At 40.5% G+C, this 21,332-nt stretch overlaps 1 protein-coding gene and 1 pseudogene across 2 annotated transcripts in view; both read left to right on the forward strand.

Moving 5' to 3' along the window:
• Positions 1 to 21,332, forward strand: part of P2RY13 (purinergic receptor P2Y13) — a 403,762-nt gene that overhangs the window by 171,077 nt on the left and 211,353 nt on the right. The gene's annotated exons all lie outside the window — the stretch shown is intronic.
• LOC311615329 (elongation factor 1-alpha 1-like) lies at positions 8,695 to 9,678 on the forward strand (annotated as a pseudogene). The gene has a single exon. The product of its transcript is annotated as an elongation factor 1-alpha 1-like (transcript).

A 21,332-nucleotide genomic window follows, 5' to 3' on the forward strand; every position in this document is an offset into this window, starting at 1 on the left:
AGGTCAAACAAGGCAATGCCCTACCTTTTTGGTTCAGCTCCCTGTTGGTGATTTTGCTGTGAAAAATGGCCCCTAGCTATTCATTTAGGGCTTGGGTACACACACAAACACACACACACACACACACACACACACACACACACACACATACAAATGACCCCCAGCTAGTGTTCCTAAGTGCAAGAGGTTGTGGTTGTGGTGTGCCTTATAAAGAAAGTATGTGTATTAGGAAAGCTGCATTCAAGTATGAGTTATGGTGCTGTTATCTGTGATTTCAGGGTTAATGAATCATATGTATTATTCTATAATAATAAAGCATAATATGCTAATTAGACCAGATGACCTTCCAAATGAAGCTGGGGCTTCAAAAGAAGCCCAGGTTCCGGGTGCCTGGCAGTGACCAGAGGGAAGCCTGGGTCCTGGACACTTGCTGTCTGCCGAAGGGAAGCCAGGGACCTGGGTGCCAAAAGAAAGACGGTGTCAGCAGGCAGGGGAAAGAATGCCTACTCTTGCATGAATTTCTTGCATTGGCCTCTAAAATATATATATATATGTATATATATATAACAAAACTATGCATTAATGGGTTGACAAAAATGTTGTGACCAGAGTCTTTTATGAACCTCACCCTGTTTCCCCCTTAGAAGCTAGGGTTTAATATTTTTAATTCAATCCTTGTGGTGACTATAAAATATAACTACTGCAAATATTGAGAATTGACTGTACTTAAAAGTCTAAAGCCAAAAGAAAATTAAAAACAAAGCTCACAAAACAAACTTAGGCAGTAAACAAGTTTTGGATGATAGTATATATATATTCATTCCCCCAAACTGTATACAGACTTAAACAGCTTATAGCTCAATTTTGAAAATGAAATGTAGTTTAATAAACACTACCATTATAATTTTTCAAAGGATGTGTATACATTGTTTAGAATACTATATATACATACTGGTGGGCTGGTGCATGAAATTTGTGCATGGGAGGGGTGTGTGTTTGTCTCTGAGCCCAGCATGTAGCCTCTCCAATCTGGGACATCCCTCTCACAATCCAGAACTGCTGGCTCCCAACTGCTCGCCTGCCTGCCTACCTGATTGCCCCTAACTGCTTCTGCCTGCTGGCCTAATCATACCCAACCACTCCCCTGATAGCCTGATAGAGGCCTAACTGCTCCCCTGCTGGCCCGATTACCCCCAACTGCCCTCCCCTGTTGTCCTGGTCACCCCCTAACTGCCCTCCCTTGCCATCCTAGTTGCCCCTAACTGCCCTCCTCTACTAGCCTGGTTGCCCCCAACTGCCCTCCCCTGCAGGCCTGGTTACCCCTAATTGGCCTCTCCTGCAGGCCTGGTCCCTCCACAACTGCCCTCCCCTTCGGCCTGGTCCCCCCAATTGCCTTCCCTTGCAGACCTGGTCCCTCTCAACTGTCCTCCCCTGAATGCCTGATCACCCACAACTGCCCTCCCGTCAGCCATCTTGTGGAGGCCATCTTGTGTCCACATGATGGCGGCCATATTTGACTACATGGGGCAGCCATTTTGTGTACTGGAGTGATGGTCAATTTGCATATTATTACCCTTTTATTGGATAGGATATATATAGTGATATCTATACTAATAAAACCCTAGGTGGTCCTCACACCCTCATGTAACACCCTCACATCATCACAAGATGGCCACTACAAGATTGCCACTCTCAGGTCATCACAAGATGGCCACCACAAGATGGCCAACAGGGGAGGGCAGTGGGGAGCAATCAGGCTGTCAGGGACGGGCAGTTTGGGGTGACCAGGCTGGCAGGGGAGGGCAGTTGGGGGCAACCAGGCCAGCAGGAGAGGGCAGTTGGGGGCAATTGGGTCAGCAGGGGAGGGCAGTTGGGGGTGATCAGGCCAGCAGGGGAACAGTTAGGTATCAATCAGGCCAGCAGGGGAGCAGTTAGTGGGTAACCAGGCTGGCAGGCAGAAGCGGTTAGGGACAGGCAGGCAAGCAGTTAGGAGCCAGCAGGCCTGGATTATGAGAGGAATGTCTAGGTGCTGGTTTAGGCCCGATCCCAGACATCCCCTGATGGGTTCCAGATTGGAGAGGGTGCAGGCCAGGCTGAAGGGAACCCCTCCCCCCCCAATGTACAAATGTCATTCATTGGGCATCATATATATACAATAAGTACACACACACACACACACACACACACACACACATTGGTGTCCTATTGGTTCTATTTCTCTTGAGAACTCAGACTAGTAAAAAGGAGTAAAATATATATTTTTTAATTTCAAGTCTAAGACTTATGATGTTTATTTCCTAACTTTCACTACTTCCTAGCTAATTTGTATATATATAGATATGTTGAATGAACCAAGTAGAGGATTTTCTAATGTAAACTAAAAGCTAACTTGTTTACTAGTATATATTGTACATTTTATCAAAGCATATAAATACCAGACTGAGTTTAAAATGCATAATGCTTTCTCACAAGAAACATCAATACATTCTACTAGATGCTTATTAGCAAGGCAGCATCTGTGATTGAAGGTTAATATTTCCAAAAAGAATAAATAGGATAATCTTGGCTTTTAGATAGTTTACTTGCTATACCTCAAAGTATTTTCTAGTATTTTGTATATTTTTGAATATTTATACGATCAGAAATGGGAAGTTTACAATTATCTATTAATTAACTAAATATTAACAAGCATTTATTGAAAGCCTAGCATGTGACAGGCACTGTGCTAGGTACTAGAGATACAATGGAAAGCAAGATAGACACATCTCTGTGCTCAGAGGGCTCACAGGCCAGAAAGGAAGACAATATCAGGGTCAAGGCAAGCTTCTTCAGAAACCAGACTTTACCCTGAAACTTGAAAGATATGATGGTTATTTTATGTATCATCTCGTTTGGGCCATGGGGTGCCCAGATATTTGATTAAACATTATCCTGGATATGTCTGTGAGGGTGTTTTAGGATGAGATTTACATTTAGATAAGTGGGTTATGCTCCCTAATGAGGGTGGGCCTCATTCCATTAGTTTAAGGCCTGAGTAGAGCAAAAAGGTACATCCTTCCAAGAGAGGGAAAATTCCTTCTTCCTTTCAAACTGGAACATAAACTTTTATTTCTACTTTTAGATTCAAACCAAAACATGGACTCTTCCAGGTTCACAAGTCTGCTGGCTTTTAAACTGGAACTTAAACCTGGCTTTCCAGGTTCTCAGGCCTTAGGACTCAGACTAGAACTAAGAATTGTTTCCTTTGGGTCAGTCTCCATGAGTATGTGAACCAATCTTTACAATAAGTATACACACACACACACACACACACACACACACACATTAGTGTCCTATTGGTTCTATTTCTCTTGAGAACTCAGAACTCTTAGTAAAAAGGAGTAAAAATTATGTAAATAATGGTGAGAATTAAAGAGAGAAAGTTCTGGGGGAAAAGAAAAGCAGGTAGAGATCTGAAGGCAGAGGCATAGCATCTTAAAAAAATCAAATCAAATCATGATAGCATACACTTACTTAACACTTACAGTATGTCAGGCTTTGTTCTAAGTTCCCTTTATATATTATCTCATTTAATCCTTAGAACAACCTTATGAAGTTATTATCTCAAAATGCAAATGAGAAAATTGAGGCAGTGGTTAAGTAACTAGCTCAAGGTCATGAGATGAAATGGGAACAACCAGACTATATGGTTAAATATTCTGTCTCTGGAGCTTATGCTTAGTGTAACCTTTCACTTCACATTAGGGCTGGGAGGATAATACAGAAGTGATAAAGAAAAACACCATCTATATAATAAAGAAGTAATATGCAAATTGTCCTAACAACATCACAGTAATGACCAATTTGCATATTAACAGACCAGCAGGAGGCTGTGCGCACAGCAGGGGTCAGAACTGGGTCCTGGGTGTCTGTAGCAGCAGGGTCAGGCCTGGGTCCATCACTAGTTAGAAGGCATCTCTGGTGAGGACCATCACCTCAGCCAGAACTCAAGATGGTCACCTGGCCTGCCTGGCCCCTCCTCAGAGGCAGCCCTCTTCCTCCATGTACACTGCAGAGGACAGACAGGGATGCCTAAGAGGCTGGGGCCATGGTGCCCCATCCCTACCCTACTCCCCTGGCTTCCTTCACCTGTGGCCCCCACAGAAGGGTATGTATGAGAGCCTTTTCGCTGCTACCTCTCACCACTGTCTCTGGCCATCCCTTAGCACACAGGCATATCAGCTTTCAAACTTGCCCTACTCACTTCCTCTCACCCCGTTCCAGGGCCTCTCCTCTAGATGGGGCCTTCGGAATCCAGGGCTCTGGGATTTTACAACAGAGCTGGGATGGGAAAGGGTAAACAGCAGCAAAGATGGCCGATATGGCCACCTACCTCTACCTCTGCGTCAGCTTGACCAATTAGTTCAGCCTCAGAACGTGGCACTCAGGGGGGATTCCTACTTCTCCAGCAATGGCTATAGAGCCTCAGCCCCAGTGCCAACCTCCTCTCCCCCTTTGTTTCCCACCCCCCACCCTCCCCCTGAGCTGGTGCTTGCTGCAGCTCCATGTGCCTTACTTAACCACCCCTTCTTTCCCTGTTCCTACAAAGGAGGCTGCATCTTTATGTTATATTCATATAAACGTTGTAACGTTTTGGAAAAACAAAACAAAACAAAACAAAACGATGACCAAGAAAATGCTGCAGTCAGTGTCTGGAGTCCGGCTCAGGAAAATGGAGAATTTCATAAGTTGGCCGGTGCCAAGATATTTCTGAGTGACTGCCTGGTGTGTGAGGAAGGAGTCCAAATTTCTCAGCAGAACACCAAGGACATCTTTCGTGTTCTGAACCTTTGCTTTGGTTTGCAGAATTCCCTGCTCTCCATCTGCTGGCTCCCTCCCTCTGAGGGGTGCTGTCGTCATCACATGGGTGCAACTGGAATACTGTATTTCGAGAGGATTGCCCCAATGTATGTATCCTTTTATCCAACGATGAAAAAAATCCAAAAGAACAAGAATGGAGACAGACTACTGTCCTTTAGGCTTAAAAAAACAGGAAGTGCCCTGAGAAGAGATGAGATGGTTCTGTCCACGTGCGTCAGAGAGAGTGGATGAGGAATGGCCCACTTGGCCCTGACTTTACCCACTTAGGTTACTCTTGAAGGTGTCTTTGCCACAATGTGAATAAACTGCCACCTTTTGAAATAGGGGCTCATACGAAAATCTGCATTCCCAACTTTTCTTGGAACAGATCTATGTTCTGCAGCTGTGCGAACTATCCTGAGACCAGGCCCTGTCGACCAGGTCCTGTCGCTGGAAATCAGGGCACGAGGGGAAGCCCATGCCCTTTTATGTTCAGAGATTGAGCTGAACTCACTTTGGGGGAGGCTTGGCAAGGGTGACAGATGTCACAGATGGAAGGATGGAGAATGGAGAGGTGGACACCCTGCTCACTCCCTCGTTGGGTGGGCCAGGCAGATGAAGGCCGGCCAGCCCACCCCACAGTTGGGTGAGATAGCATCTTCTGTGTCCACCTCTCACACCATGGGCCGGGCCACTCCCCTCAGCTCCGGACAGCCCTCTGGGTGGTGGTGGTTGGAGCCTCTCCTGTCTCTGTGGCAGCGCTAAGGAGTAGTGAGCCAATTGGTAAGGAGCAGCAAGCAGGCGGGCAGTAAGGGGCAAAGGATCCCAGACTGCAAGAAGGTGCAGGCTGGGCTGAGGGACCACACCTCCTTCAGTGCATGAATTTCGTGCACTGGGCCTCTGGTTCTATATAATAAAAGGCTAATATTCAAATAGACTGAATGGTGGAACAACTGGAACAACTGAACAACTAAACAACCAGTCACTATGATGTACAATGACCACCAGAGGGCATGCATGGAACATGGTGGGCATTGCCCGTGGTGGGATGGTAGAGCAGGTGAGCAGAGGTGCCAGACCAAGGCAGGGTGCCAGTCACTGTCATCAGGGTGAGCCTGTGGTGATTACTGAAAATTTTTTGCTCTTGCATGCTGCAGTCCCACCTGATGCCTGCAACTCGGTGCTATCAGCAATTGCAAATGGCGACTGCCAGCTCCAATTGGCCCTCAGGGCTTCTCCACCTCCCTCTCCTCCTGAGGGGCAATCAGGGCAGTAGCCGCTGCTCGCACCTGCTGACAGTGCCTGCCCCACTCTCACATGCTGCTGGCGCTGGACCCATCAATGGGTGTGAGTAGGGCCAGTGCCATCAACATGTGGGAGCAGCAACAGTGGGAGCAGGGCTGCCAGCAGACAGGAGACCAGGGGCTGCAGCAGGAGGGACTGGGCAGGGGAGTGGATGATGAGCCGAGACCTGCCCCTGTGCTCATCACAGCCTCGTAGTCCACAGTACCCTTCAAAGTGCATGAATTTGTGCAATGGGCCCCTAGTATTATATAAGAACTTTTCAAGCCCTGTTAAAAGATTTGTCCTAAGAACAATCAGAACCAATGAAAGGTTTAAAGCTAGAGGAATGACAGGATCAGATTTTTGTCTTAAATTGTAATGAAATGATTGCAGGAAGAAAAATGGAATGGGGCAATTAACACAGGTATGGTTTTTGTGGGCTTTTTTTTTGGTGTGTGTTTTTTTCAAATTAAATGAGAAAGTTTATTTAGAAAATTATAGAGGCAGTAGAAGTGAACCGGCTGGGCTGCATAGGCTTAGGAAACAAGTTACAGAAGCAAGGGCCCTTGAAACTTAGGAGAGGAAGGCAAAGGCAACAAGCCTGGAGGGAAGCAGAGGGTGATGAGAAAGGCCCAGGGCTTGCTCCTGAAAAGGGAGAGACTGCCAAGAGAGGTGATTTTTGCTTTGACACAAGATTTTCTCTGTTAACCACTTTACTTTGTCAACATAAGAAACATCCAAACCTGAAGAAAATTTTTATAACAGTTTATTTGGGCCAAACAGATGACATATGCTGGGGAGCAAGATCTCAAATGTTGCAGAGAATAGCAGTTTTGCAGCTTCATTTATGCATTTGAAATTAAGAAAGCTTACATGGAGGTGGGAGGAAGCAAGGTGGGGACTGGATTATAAGATAGAGTCTGTGTTCTAAAAATACAAACTCTCTTGAAAGTAGTTACAGCTTATTTCAAAAGTGTGTTAATCTAGATGCATAGAAACAATTAATAGGATTTACACAAGGCAAATATATAAGCCTTTTACTAAAGGAGTTATATGCTTGGGGCATGACTACCCACCATGAGCTGCCCAGTTAGGAATTAATGATCAGACTAAAGGCCTGGTGCACGAAATTTGTGCACTGGGAGGGGTGTCCCTCTCCAATCTGGGACCCCTTGGGGGATGTCTAAACCAGCAATTGGACATCCCCCTCACAATCCAGGACTGCTAGCTCCCAACTGCTCACCTGCCTGCCAGCCTATTCACCCCTAACCACTACCCTGCCAACCTGATTGATGCCTAATGGCTCCCCTGCCAGCCTGATCACCTCCATCTGCCTTTCCCTGCAGGCCTGGTTGCCCCCATCTACCCTCCCTAGCTAGCGATCTTGTGGTGGCCATCTTTAACCACACGGGGGCAGCCATCTTACAAAAAGGAATGAGGGTCAATTTGCATATTACCTCTTTATTATATAGGATTACCTTTCCAGGTTAATTTCAATTGAACCTCAATTTTCCTTCCACAATCTGAACATCTAAGAGTAGTTTAAATTATTGCAGAAAATATCAAAAGCAAAAATTCTAAACAATATAAACAACTTTAACATAATCTCTTCTGAAAAGAATAATCCTGATGCCACTCCCTTCAGTTTTTTCAGGATGTAATACCAAGAGTGTTCAGAAAGGTTCCTGGTCACTTAGAAGAGCATAGGTAGGGAAAAGTGGAGTGTGAAGTGTCTGGAGAGGACAAGAGACATACAGGAGGGTGGCAGGGTGAGCTTGGCTCAGGAGGTCAGACAGCAGATCAGAAGATGATAAAGGATGAAGTAGGTGGTTAGAAATAGATAAAAAAGTAGAAGGTAAAATGAAATTATTTTATAGATAAGAGAATTTTATAGATATCAGAATTTCACTGTTGTCTATAGCTGATCCAGAAAGTATTCTAAAGGCCACACATGTAGCCTTGGGCCATTTAGAATAAAATTTGCCAAGGGAAAGTTTAGCTTCTTAGATTCAGTATGCAACCATTAAACACAGGAAATAAAACAGTGGACTGAAGCCAAATTTTACATGAGTCTCAAGTATAAACTATTTAATGAATCTAAAAAGACCTATGCTTTTTATTGTAAAAATTCATAGAGATTATCCAATTCAATAAATTCTCCATATGTAGTTAATGATATCAAATATTTGTTATGGGAAAACAGCAGAATAAGTCTTTTTCTTAACTAAAAACAGGGATGCCTGTCTGCTGGGTTAGGCCTGATCTCAGCAGTCAGACATTCCCTGAGGTGTCCCAGATTGGAGAGGGTGCAGGCTGCGCTGAAGGCCCCCTATGCACAAATTTCATGCACTGGGCTGCTTCTAGTTATTTAGAATTGAATTTCAGATAAAGAGCTTCACAGACAAGAAAAAGTTAAAGGGGTTCGCCACCACCAAACCAGCATTACCTGAAATTTTAAGAAGAGGAAAAAATATATATTCACATATATATCAATATTATGAACAATAAAATGGCAATAAATACATATCTATAAACAATTGAATCTAAAAGTCAAAATAAACAAAAGCCAAAATGGGAAAGGAAAAGACTCATATCAACATCATTGTCAATGACAAATAGATTCCCACAAATCTACCACTACTTGCCATCTGATCTACTAATGTGTTAGGATCTACAAAAGAACCATCGAAAAATTTGAGAAGGAAGCTGCTGAGATGGGGAAGGGCTCCTTCAAGTATGTCTGGGTCTTGATAAATGGAACACTGAACATGAGTGTGGTGTCACCACTGATATCTCCCTGTGGAAATTTGAGACCAGCAAATATTATAAGAACATCACAGCTGCCCCAGGGCACAGAGACTTTGTCAAAAACATTGGTTACAGGTACATCTCAGGCTGACTGTGCTGTCCTGATTGTTGCTGCTGTTATTGGTGAATTTGAGACAGGTATCTCCAAGAATGGACAGACCCATGAGCATGTCTTTCTGGCTTACACTCTGAGTGTGAAACAACTGATTATTGGTGTTAATAAAATTGGTTCAACCGAGCCGTCCTACAGCCAGAAGGGATGCAAGAAAATTGTTAAAGAAGTCAGCACCTACCTTAAGAAAATTATCTAAACCCTAACACAGTAACAGTTGTGCCCATTTCTGATTAGAAGGGCAACAATATGCCAGAGCCAAGTGCTAACATGCCTTGCTTCAAGGGACGGAAAGTCCCCCATAAAGATAGCAATGCCAGTGGAACCACACTACTTGAAATACTGGATTGCAACCTGCCACCAATTCATCCTAGTGATAAGCCCCTGTGTTTGCCCTTCCAGGTTGTCTACAGGTACTGTCTCTGTAGGCAGAGTGGAGACTGGTATTCTCAAACCCAGCCAGTGTTACAATTGAAGTAAAGTCTGTTGAAGGTCACCATGAGGTTTTGAGTGAAGCTTTTCCTGGGGAAAGTGTGAACTTCAATGTCAAGAACATGTCTGTCAGAGATGTTCATCATGGCAATGTGGCTGTGACTGCAAAAATAACCCACCAGTGGAAGCAGCTGGCTTCTTAACTCAGGTGATTGTCCTGAACCATCCAGGCTAAATCAGTTCTGGCTAAACACCTGTGCTGGATTGTCACACAGCTTGTGTTGCTTGCAAATTTGTGGAGCCAAAGATTGATTGTTATTCTGGGGGGAAAGCTGGAAAAATGGCCCTAAGCTTTTGAAATCTAGTGATGTTGCAATCATCGATATGGTTCCTGGCAAGCCCATGTGTGTTGAGAGCTTTTCTGATTGTCCTCTGGGCTGTTTTGCTATTCTTCCACTCTCTGAGTCAGTGTTTCCCAACCTTCTCTCATGATGAGAATCACCTGGTGGAGTTGTTAAAACACAGATTCCTGAATCCCAACTAAGAAGTGCTAAACTAGAATTTTTGAGAACATATAGGTAAAATTGCATACCTAACTTAGTGCTCTGTATATAAAATCTGTCTTAGAGCACTAGTGCTCTGTATATAAAATCTGTCTTAGAGCACTAGTTAAGTATACAATTTTACCTATATGTTCCCAAAAATTCTAGTTTAGCACTTCTTAGTTGGGATTCAGGAATCTGTGTTTTAACAACTCCACCAGGTGATTCTCATCATGAGAGAAGGTTGGGAAACACTGCTCTGAGTTCATACATTACTTCCTCTGGGAAGTTTCCAGAGCAACTATGCCCCTTGCTACAGACTGCCCTAGCTCTCTCTACAGTCCTTCATAGAACTTACTGAGGTTCAGATTACATATTTGATCAATGTGCCTCATGTATAAGGCCTGAAAAGGCAGAACCCATGTCCATTGCCCTCACTGTCCATGACACATACATAGTGCCGAAAGATGAATGCTGTGGTCTGAGGGAGGAGTGCCTCACGAAGTACCCTAGTGGTTATGAATAGAAAAAAGTTCTTTCTTAAATCCTCACCTGAAGATATGTTTTGGGGTTATTTTTTTTTTTATTATTGACTTTAGAAAGAGAGAAATTGATGTGAGAAGGAAGCGTAGATTGGTTGCCTCCTGTATGTGCCCCGACTGGGGATCAAACCCACAACCTTTGGTATCCTGACTGAAATCAAGCCCATAACCTTTTTGGTGTACAGGACGATTCTCCAACCAACTGAATCACCTGGCCAGGGCTAGAAAGAACACTTTTAAGGTGTTCATGTGGGAGAGAATGTAGAAACATGAGAAATGCATAGGCAATTTTAGTAAGGCCAAAGTGAATAAGGACAGGTACACACAGACACACAGACCCCATATGTCATTAAGTTTTTGCATAGTTTATTCTTTAGTCTATCAAAAGTGCAAATTCATTTTAAAGAATACACAGCCTCATCATATCTAATGCATCTAATAATAACTAAAAATTTATAAGAGATGCTTCTTATAAATTTGGGCTACTGGGTGCCTAGTAAATAGGTATTAGATGACATGGCCATTCCCATAGAAACACTGTATTGCCATTGATTTATGACACTTTTAAAAATTTGTTAACAGCTAACTGTTACCCTTGGCTCAGCTATCTAAAACAGACTGGCACTGAACAGAACCTGGAAGAGAGTCTAAACACTCAGTAAAACCCATTGAACCACGCATGGATGTAATTGTAGGTTTGGGTTGCACATTCCACTCTCTAGTTTGTGCTGATCATACCTCCTTAGTGGAAATAAAAATAGCAAAGGGAGTATTTTCTCAGTTGCATAATAAAACCTCACAGTTCCCATTAAGAAAAACAATCTCTGTGGCATTACTTTCATACACTGTCTCTGTGGCATTACTTTCATAGCTCAGCCAGCAAGAATTAAACTCAATCTGGGCACATTTCTCGAGATTTTGAGTTCCAGTACAAGTTTCCAAATAATGTTATTAATAACGAGTCAGTTTAGAATGCACTGTGGTACAAACCACATAGAAATTTAACCATGAGAAAGAACTGAAACTAGAAAGCAGCTGACAGAGTTGAAGATAGATCTGCAGTAAAAGTATCTTCTGACCTGCCATACTAATGCCCTCAATCTATTCCTCAGTCTTTTTTTCCTGAAATAAAAACTAATCCTGAATTCATTTTTGTTGCTAATATTATTGTTTAGTTCAAGTTTATACAAATAGGCTTTCTTTCCTCTTAAAATCTTTAAAAAATTAACTTCCCTTAAAAAAACAATTTAATAGTCTTTTTAAGTTACAGTTCTTAACTTTGAGTTGTCTTTTCCATTAATAATATCCTTAATCTATTTTTTCTAGGATTAAATAGCTGAAACATTTCAAAATCATGTATTTTCCAATATTTTATATATTTGCTATGTGTTTCTTCTAAAGTGGTGTCTGACTTTCTCTTCCTTTTAAAATATTTGTTGGGAATATGTCTTTGTCCTACTATAGCCAAAATTTGTTTCTTAATTTTTTTTTCTATTTCTACATATGTGCAAACAATTGTGAAATAGTACAATAACCTAAAATTCTAAGCAACATGATAAACAAAAGAAAAATCCCTGGCAATTTGCTGTGCCTAAATGGTTGTAGCAGCCTCCAGCTCTCTCACAGAAAACCATCATACCAATGGATTATTTTATATTCCAAGTGTTACACTTTAGGTTAATCAATAAAATGTTGACAGTATTTAAACTTCTGACCAATTGATTGATGGACTCACAGTAGTTAAGTGTTACTAATCTAAAATTCTAATTTCTCCAAGTATATTTCTGAGCAATATCTGTTAATATAAAACAAACTTCTTTGTAATTCTTTTTACTTAAATATACACTACATATTGCTATACTAAAAACTTTAAATTAATGTTTGATTCTTTCATAACAGTTATGCTCTCAAAGCACTGTATTTTAGAAGTCATAGACTATTCTGCTGTAAAGATAATAGTGTGATACATTGAGAGTCTTTAATATGTGCACAGCATTGTTTTTAAGTGTTTTGCTGCAAAAGACAGTTCTGCATGGGTCTCTTATGCTACTGCTAGAGGCATGGTGCACAAATTCGTGCATGGGTGGGGTTCTTTGGCCTGGCTGGCCATTGGGGTCCGTGGGGGGGGGGGGGGGCTGGCCTATCAGGGGGAGTGACTGTGGGAGTTTGGTCCCAGCAGCAAACTAACTAACAGCGATTAAACCAGGAATCGGGCTTCCTCCTCCCACCTGTCTGGGTCTGGGTGTGGGTGAACCAGATTTGGAGCTGCCAGCGCCCCAGCAGAAAGCTAAGGCCTGGTCTATTCCACGAGGAATTGGGCTCCCTCCTATCTGGGTCTAGGGTGTGGGTGAACCAGATTTGGGGCTGATAGGGTCCCAGCAGTAAGTTCTGTGTCAGTGCATCATAGCTAAGCAGCCAGTTGTCTGGTCATTCTGGTCATTTCGGTCATAATGATCACTTAGACTTTAATAAATATAGACTAGAGGCCTGGTGCACAAAATTCATGCATGTGGGGGGGAGGTCCCTCAGCTTAGCTTGCACCCTCTCTAATCTGAGACCCCTTGGGGGATGTTCGACTGCCGGTTTCACAATCCAGAATTGCTGGCTCCTAACCACTTGCCTGCCTGCCTGCCAGCCTGATCACCCCTAATGGCTCTCCTGACAGCCTGATTGATGCCTAACTGCTCCCCTGCTGGCCCGATCACCCTCAACTGCCCTCCCCTGCTGGCCATCTTGTGGTGGCCATCTTGTGATGACCTGAGGGCATCATGTGAGGGTGCAAGGGCCACCTATGCTTTTATTAGTGTGTGTGTTGGTATATATATATATATATATATATATATATATATATATATATATATATATATATATATAATTTGCTAAGTATGCCAATAATGCAAAGCCTTATTAGCCCTTTATTCAAGCCACTTCTTAGGGTTGTCTATGGGAGCAAGTGACCCTGAGGAATAAGGTAATGTCTCTCATTGGGACCATAGAAGAGATAGATTCCCTAATTTTAGGGTTCCTTAGATACAACACAAACCTGCTGTGTGTACAGCATCTATATGGACCCTCTGCATTCCCCCCCAAGTCTGTGGAGACAGAACTGATGCAAACCTACTCATGCTGCCTGCTGCACCATCAGTAGAGAAGTTTTTTGTGTCTGATCCAGGAGTCTCATGTGTTCTTCTAACATTCATGAAATAATTGTTATGCAACATATTAGCTTTTAATTAGGGTAAAATCAAATTCTAGCCCTTTCTGTGTGTGTGTGTGTGTGTGTGTGTGTGTGTGTGTGTAATTTAGAGCCTGATGCCTTGCAACTGATAATAAGTATTAATTAAGGAACTATCTTTAGTCTCTATTAAAAAATACTTTTAATAGTAAAAACAACATGAAAGTTTTAAGTTTTTTTTTCTCTCTAATAGTATTTCGCTCATACTAAGACATTCAGATTTTAAAAATTTTGGTTTTGACCGCCTAATAGCAGATTTAATATTTTCCCACTGCATAAACAAATTATAAGAAAATTTACTGAGCTATTTTGTGTTTTCTAATGCATCATTCCAATTCACTTTTTAATTAGTTGAATGTTCTGACATTTTAAGGGTGAGAAATTCGTATTTTCATCATAGTTTCCCACTCAGCACCACACGATGGCCACCACGGGATAGATTCTCATTATATGTGTTCTGCCATAGAGCCTCCATCTGGCTTCCTTCTCTCTAGTCTCCACCTCTTTACAGTCCATTCTGCTAACAGATGAATCTTCCTCATGTCTTACATTCTCTTACATTCTATTTGACTCTGCTAAAAAAAACTTTCAGTGACTCCCCACTGACCATAATATAAATCGTAACTCCTTGGGATCCTGGCACTCAAATTCAAATTGAACCCTAATATGTCTAAATACATCTACTGCCTACATTTTATACATGAAAACATTACCTCAGTCAAATTGATCTGCTCCCGATCTCACACATATTCCTTACCTTTCTCATAGGATGGAGCACACTTTCTTTTCTATACATCTAAATATTCCCCATTCTTCAAGAGTGAAATCTGAGGTATCTCTGCCATGTAACATTTTTTTTTTAATACCCTGGTTAGGAATATTGCCTTAATCTTATTTTTTTCCCCTGTGGTGCCATGATAAATTAACATTTCATGTCATCTTTCTTTATTTGAGGCATGATTGTGATAACATATCAAATGCTTGCATGCTGCTGAATGTCATCCTTGAAGGTCACCCGCAGGGACAATTCCAATAATATTCATATTGCTTGAAATGGCTCTTCGTTGGAACCACAGTCCCACCTATTCTAGAAAGTCAGCCACTTTATTTTACAATCTCTTCGGCTTTTTATAAAAGGGAAAATAAATTATCAACCTGATCATCCATCTTATTTCCCCAAATCAGCTTCCAATAATTTGGTGTGTTTTTTTCTTTAAGGGAAAAAATTGGTTATTATTGAGAACATTTTAAAACATGCATTATATGTTCTAAAAGCATACACTCATTGGCATGACTAAATCTTCCTTTAGATTAAGTAATAAAACAACAACTGGAGGCAGGTCTAGAGCCATGTACTTTAGTAACTAGAAGTTCAAATCTCCCTGCATGGTCCAGTAGGGTTCATTTACATTACCTTTGCCAATGGTTTAGGCAGTGGTTTTCCCATGGAAAAAAAATATTTTTCTAACTGGCATGACATGAAAAAGTAAAATATTTTATAGTATTCCAGAAATTGTGCAATGATAGGAGAACACACTCTACTCCCTGAAGTTGCAGACAAGTTCTTCTGTGGCCAAAAGAGTAGTAAAGATTTGTACTATGGAAGGATTTACCATTAATTTCCTCTGTGTTCCTGTCATTTCCAAAGGCAACTTAAGGGCTTTGTGATACATCTGTGTACTTATGTATTTAAGGCCACTGTCAAGTACATCTTCAGACAGAAAATTAGTGACGATACATCTGCATTAAATAAACCTAACTTCATTGTCTTTCCGAAGGGCTGTGGAAAGATAATATGTTTCTACTGCAATTTCCATTTGGTTCCATTTTGTGGAAACTGGGTCCCTTCCAGCTTTTACATGATCTCAAACTCTATGGAAGCCAAAAATACAATATGCTAAGACTTTTAGCAAGCTTGCTGTACTTTCCATACAATTTTACTGGATAAAAGCTAGCAAAAATGACTATGCTATATATCTGAAACTAATATTATATGTCAACTGTTAGTAAAAAATTTTAAAAATCTAGCAAAAATTCTATTTGACTACTTCTTATTGTTCTAAAAAAATGTTAATTTTATGCATACTTTCTTTTTAATTAATTTATTTAAACAACTATAGAAAGAGATTCAATGAAAGGTTTTGTTATGATTCCTACATCTCATGTTTTACTATTATTGATATGAATACATTGTAATAAAACTTAGAAATAATTTTAAAGTTAAGGAAACTCACACTTTTGCATTTGTTTTATTTTGACATGTTTTTATTGAGAGCATGTGGTGTCACTCTCTGTCCCCTTATCCTACTTTATTTCTTCATTTGACCTACATAATATTATATTATATTTAATTTTATTTTATATCCCTTTAGTTTATCTGTTTATAGTTGGTCTGCCTCTTTTTCCGCTCTGTTTTGTCTGTCTCTTTCTTACTAGGGATGTAAGTTCCATGATGGCAGGATGATTTTCTTCCTCACCATGATATTCCTAGCACTGAGACCAATGCATGTAGGTCCATAATAAGTATTTATTAAATGCATAGATGAGTTGCGTAAATTCCACAAGTACTGGTCAACATAAAGTTGTACACCATCTAAGAAACTGGGTTATAATCTTGTATGAAAGATTCAAAACCGAGTGTCCTTGAAATTATACAGAAACATTTGTTTATATGTATTTTATAATTTTCATAAGACTCTCTGAATGGCATGTAACCCCCAAGAGAAAAAGCTATGTAGCGGGGGAAGAAGAGCAAGTATTAGCTATGCCAGGAAACATCTGGAATTGAGACATGAGGGAGAACCAGCCAATAGGGCCGAGGACACAGAAGAGAACACTGTTGCACACTCTTCTGAGTATTTCCCAGTGACTTTCTCCTGGAGATTCAGGACCAAGTCAGGAAACACCATCATGTTAGACACATTACAACATAATTTTATATGCTCAGGTAAATTCCCTTCATTTATCTGTCTTTAATACCTGCATTAACAAACATTAAAAACATATGCTATATTATGAAGCACAAATCCTTAACTTTCAAGTCTTAAAATTAGTTTACATTAACTATTTCTTTATTTCACACCACACTATAACTCATTTAGTGTATTCTGGGATTTCTGATGTATGTTTTTAAAGGCTGAAATTTGTTTTGGCCAATGTGCTACCGTAGGAGTCTTGGCAAATGTTAACAGGAAAAATTATGAATAAAATGTCAGTTTGAAACAAATTTGTAATATTGACACCAAAAAGACAAATTATCCATTCAACCACTTTCTTTTGAAGCAAAGCATCATATTTACCTTAGTCCAGATAAAAATTTACACATTTCCAACAAAAATACAACTTTCATATCTATATCTATCTCTCCATATAAAAAGGTAATGTGCAAATTAGCCAGGCCTCCATAAGGCATCATGACCACTCAGGAGGAGGCTGCATCACGAACGGTTCAGGAGGAGCATCGCGTGCAGATGGGCAGGAAGGGACTGCGTGCCGCCTCCAGCCCCAGCACACACACACCAGGGGTGGGGGCAGGCTCGGAGCATGCCCCTGGTGTGTGGTGGTGATGGCCGGAGCAAAGCAGCCCGGGTCCTGGGTGCCTGGCAGTGGCAGGAGCAAAGCAGCCCAGGTCCTGGGTACTGGAGGGAGGCTGGTGCCAGCAATCAGGGGAAGGAAAGCCTATTCTTGCATGAACCTTCGTGCATCGGGCCTCTAGTATATATAAAAAGCCAGACACCGGAACAACCAGAGACCAGAACACCAGGACCCTCGCCCGGGCTGGCCCCGGTCCCCGGGGAGCGGTCAGGGGCACCCCTAGGCAACCAGACAGGGTGCGAGTTTGATGAGGGAAAGTTGAAGAAATAGGGAGGAAGGTTTTAAGGGTCTTTGGGGTTAAATGGTAGACCTGCAGTAGGTTTGGAGTGTACTGGGGAAGGGAGAGGAAAATCTGATTGGAAAACGGCTCAGCACAGTACCTTTCTCATTGCAATCCAGGACGGTGCCAGCCGTGGGCTGAATGGGCAGCTGTTTCATGAGTGCTCTTGGGACCAACTTGTTCATGGCAGCGGCAGTACTCCCGAAACCTCACTGATTCCAATATAGTTCCACCTCAAAGAACAGAAAAATCCTCTCCACCTACAGACTCTGGACATTGCAAAGGTGACTGATGGAAACACCAGTTAAGAAGGAGCTAGAAAAACGGGAAGAATGCGACCAGAGGACTGTGGGATTGTGAGGGATGCCTGGGCCCCTCCCACTAGAATGTGAGCCTGTTATTGCGCATGTACAGTCAGCCCTATCGTCCTCAGTCTCACAGTATTTGGACGTGACTTCTGGCGGGAAATTATGTCAGTTGAGGTTCGCTGTTCCCTTGTGTGAGGAAGATCAGAATTAAAGGTTTTGTTTGTTACCTTGGTTTGAAGTGGAGGAAAATGGGATAGTGACAAATAAGAAACTTTGGAGATAGTGAAGAGCAATTTGTCCAGAATTAGAGTTTAATTGGGATAGAAATCCTGATAATAGCACCTGATGCCTGAAATCTGAGCACTCTACTTTTAGGTTTTCCAGTTCAAGTTTTTGGAGACTGCCTATTAAAACATTCCTGGTTGGAAAGTGCTTATATAGAAGCCCATAAGTATTAAGTATTTGCTGTGTTTACCATGCTTAGCTCTCTGTAAGGAATATGGAATAATGTGAAACTCCTCATATTCTCAAGAAGCTTGAATTTTAAAATAAAAAAGAAGAAATATAAATATTAAAAGTAAAAAAGGAGTTTGAGTTTTAGGGGCGAAATCAGGCAGGTGGGCAAGCAGTTAGGAGCCAGCAGTCCCACATTGTCTGAAAGATCCCAGATTGAGAAAGGGTGCAGGCCAGGCTGAGGAATCCCCCACACCCATGCACAAATTTTGTGCACAGGGCCTCTAGTTGGTTCATAAACCAAAATCATGTAAATCCAAAGAAACCACAGAAACAGTATGGTTTTCATAAGTGAATTCCTTAATTGTGGCTTAGGAGAAAATTCTGACTTGAATCTCAGAATGTGAGTTTGATTGTGCGTCTGGAGGTCCTTGAATGCAGGAACCATATTTCATTCATCTTTTTACAATATCAGTGTCTAGGACATACAAGGGTGTCATGGATGTCCAATCCTATAAAAGAGGAATATGCAAATTGACCACACCTTTGGTATACCCAAGCAAAGCCCACCAGCCAATCAGGGTGAGTATGCAAATTAGCCCAACCAAGATGGTGGTTAATTTGCATATAAAGAAGCTGCAAGGGGGGCAGGGGAGAAGGAAGGGAAGCAGGAGGGGCAGGGGAGAGCACAGCAGGAAGCCCTATTGCAAGAATCTTCCTGCAATGGGCTACTAGTTAATGAATAAAAACCTATATGTCATGAGCTTTTAACATCTAACATACTTGTTAAAGCTAATTCTCTCAACTATTTTTTATTACTAAAACAAATGCTGTAAAATAGGTGCAAAGTGGGACTTGTATATATGTTGACACTTTTTCTCTTCCCAATGAATTATTATTTTAATTCAGTTAACCATCTCTATATTAAAATAATCTGAGTACACACTGAATCCATGCTCAGAGAAGAATAGGGCCTGATTTATTCAAGTGTATCTCATTCCTTTTGCCAACAGTTTTACTGGATTTGCTTCTTTTTTTTGTTGTTTGATTTTTTTTCTTTCCCTTATAATGTTGTTTCATTGGATATTTGGGCTAGTAAGAGAAGCCCCTCAAGTCATTTTTAAAGAACAAAGATAGCTTTTATTAATTCATTTTGTTGCTATAGATAGGACAGCCTTCATACTTGATTGATTAAACACTTCAAAAGTGTTATCAAGGACCCAAATATTTTGTCTGTCCATAGGGAAATCAACAGTGTCAACTTGACAACACATCACAGGTAATTACAAATGCAATATGCAAGCATGACAATTTCAAGGAGAGATAAATGACATGTAATTTGTATTATTCTCTCTATATTTTTAATAAAATATTTGTTTAGGAACAGAAATGTATAATAGCTATTAGGTCTACAATTTCTAGAAGCGAATGGAAATATCTTTTTTTAATGGAAGGCAGATTCAATTTTATAAGACAATTTATTTAATTATTATTTGTTTGATTTACATTTTAGAAATATATTTTAGGAACAATATTTTTATTAAATAATGGCTATATTATACAAATGCCATTTAATAATTGATATATAAAGATTTGAGAATAGCTATCAATTTGGTCATAAATGACTTTAGATAACCTTTTAGGTCTTCATTATTATTTCTCACATTAGGAGTCTGATCTTCAACATGTACTGGAAAATTTTTTTTTCTTGTAGTGAGAACAAAAGATATAAAGTTTAGATCCATTACTGTTGAAGGCAACAGAAATCTTTGGGATGTGAATAAGGGAATCTAAGTCATTCTCTTACTGAGAACTCTAGTGCTCATTCAGTAATCTCCTTTTGTTTCAGACACCAAAAATCAAAATGAAACAACAGTCTTCAAGACACTGTTTAGTGATGAAAATAAGCACAAGAAGAAATAGTATAGAGTTTTTTTAAAATGTTTTTTCTCTCTGCTTTTGTTTTCTAATAGAGATTATTATAGATTATGAGTATATGAAGGCTTGTGGAATGAACAGAGAGCATGAGAACCGCTGATTTCTGTTGAAGTAGTTGGGTCTAAGTTGAATGAGGTTTCTGATCTACCACATTACATCATTCAGTAAATATAAATTATATCAAATTTTTGTGGAAGACTTCTTTTGTCCACATTTCAACACAGAAAATATGAGGAGTGAGTTAAATGTTTGATTTAACCTTAATGTGTAATAATAGTCCATTTAAGTGCACTGAAAGACACATGAACATTCATACAAATATATAAACCATTTTTTGTTTTTCTTTTTCACAAATCTGTTTTTACCCAAAACAAGAAAAAATACACAATTATATATATATATATATATATATATATATATATATATATATAGTATATATATTGTATATATATATTGTATCGATATATATATTGTATCGATATATATATATATATATTATATATATATATATATATAATAAGAGACTTTCTCTGTCCCCTCTGAATCATTTTTCCTGAACCATTAAAGATATAAAAATGTCTTACAACCCAATATTTCTGAGATATACTTTTGCTATTCTTAGACCAGCATTGAGGGGGAAAATGAAGTATTGTACTAACCCCTTCCCTGTCTTGAGGTCCTGTAACTGAAAAGAGGTGAATATTTTAAACAAAAACTATGTGCTTGAATGCCAGCTTACAACACACAGGAGCAAAGCCATGGTTTGTAGACAGGGGAATTTGCCAAAGGAGATATATCAAAATCATGACTCAGGCATGTTATGACCCCTAGCCAAACATTTTCTAGGAGTGTCCCTGATTCCACTGAAAGCCCTAACAAGAGGATTGTAATACCAGTTATTTAATTCTGAGAGAACTGAGGTCATTGTTTTGTTTTGTTTCCATAATAGAAGATGGTAGTTTGCA

Source organism: Pipistrellus hanaki (genome assembly GCF_964339955.1).
Source record: "Pipistrellus hanaki genome assembly, chromosome: 2".
NCBI classification, from domain to species: domain Eukaryota; kingdom Metazoa; phylum Chordata; class Mammalia; order Chiroptera; family Vespertilionidae; genus Pipistrellus; species Pipistrellus hanaki.